The sequence below is a fragment of the Papaver somniferum genome, chromosome 6 (assembly GCF_003573695.1).
Source record: "Papaver somniferum cultivar HN1 chromosome 6, ASM357369v1, whole genome shotgun sequence".
In the NCBI taxonomy this organism is placed as follows: Eukaryota; Viridiplantae; Streptophyta; class Magnoliopsida; order Ranunculales; family Papaveraceae; genus Papaver; species Papaver somniferum.
In genome coordinates this window covers 86305276-86306755 of record NC_039363.1, presented here as the reverse complement: position 1 = coordinate 86306755, position 1480 = coordinate 86305276, and the positions used below count along the sequence as shown (strand labels likewise).

The 1480-nt window shown below is 38.9% G+C and overlaps 1 long non-coding RNA gene across 1 annotated transcript; it reads right to left on the bottom strand.

The window, feature by feature from the left end:
* Window positions 1-382: 382 nt before the first annotated feature.
* On the bottom strand, window positions 383-1132 carry LOC113285829. Its single transcript, XR_003328968.1, has 2 exons — window positions 1044-1132; window positions 383-753 (listed from the first exon to the last, which is right to left on the bottom strand). It is a non-coding gene; the product is annotated as an uncharacterized LOC113285829 (long non-coding RNA).
* Window positions 1133-1480: the final 348 nt, after the last annotated feature.

Here is a 1480-nt window from a genome sequence, read left to right as displayed (position 1 = left end):
TGGTTTTCCAAACAATATTTCATATGGTGTTTTATTATTTAGGATAGGTGTAGGAGTACGATTGATCAAGTACGCCGCTGTCAATGCACACTCTCCCCAAAACCGTTTCGGCAAGCTTGCTTGAAATCTCAAAGCCCGTGCCACATTCATTATATGTTGATGTTTTCTCTCAACTCTTCCATTCTGTTGTGGAGTACCTACACAAGACGTCTCAAAGACTATTCCACTAGTCTTAAAATACCCATGTAATGCATTAAATTCCGTTCCATTATCACTTCTAACAATTTTAATATCCTTGTTAAATTGGCGCTTCACAAGAGCAACAAATTCACGAAATATTGATTCAACTTCTGTTTTATTCCGAATTAAATAAATCCAAACACCTCTTGAAAAATCATCAACTATTGTTAGAAAATATTGTGCTCCACATGATGAATGGATCTTATAAGGACCCAATAAATCTATATGAACTAAATCAAAAATACAATTCGATTTACTCAAACTACTAGCAAAACTGCTTCTACGATGCTTTGCCCGGGGACAAATATCACAAGCATCATTATTCTTCTTAATTAATCTACTCACACCTTGCAATTTCTGCAAAACTTTTTCTGAAGGATGTCCCATACGCTGATGCCACAACTCATATGAATCTTCATGCACAGCCATAACTTCAACATGCGGCACACCACAAAAAATATATAGTCCACCTTGTCTCTCAGCCACTCCAATCATCCTCCTCGTAGACCGGTCCTGTATAAGACATAATTTTTTAGTACATTGAATAATACAACTCATCTCATCAATAAGTTGTGTGATTGAAATTAGGTTACAGGTTATCTGTGGTACATAAAGCACGTTTTCAAGTTTCAATCCACCAGGGAGAATCACGGTTCCAATTTTCTCAGAGTATGCATATTTTCCATTAGGCAATCCAACTGAACATGCCCTAATATCTCGTACACTCCTCATGTTAAGAAGTTCATACGTAACATGATTTGTTGCACCTGTGTCAACAATCCAGGATGTTTTATTCTTTTTACCTTGTAGATGAGAACCAGACTTTCTTGAGTTTAAAAACTCCATCACCTCTTGAACTTGTGCTGCTGTAACTCCTACTAGACCCGTTCCATGAGCTGATGACGTACCAGCACCAGCACTCTCCTTTGCTGCCGAAATATGCAGGTTATGAGCACGAACAGGATTTCCTCCTTGTCCTCTACCTCCTCTTCCAGTACGTCCTCTTCCTCCAGTTCTTCCTCCTCTTCCATTCTTTGGTCTGTCTCCCCACCATTCTGGATATCCAATAATCTTAAAGCATCCATCATCAGAGTGTCCTTGTCTGCTGCAAGTTTTGCAGTACTTGTTGGGATCATAAGCATTATTAAGTAGGCGTTGCTCAGATTGCACCTTAAAATCCATAACATTCTCTTGCATCTCTGTAGTCACAACTCCATCTCCAATTTTCAGGCGTTCTGAG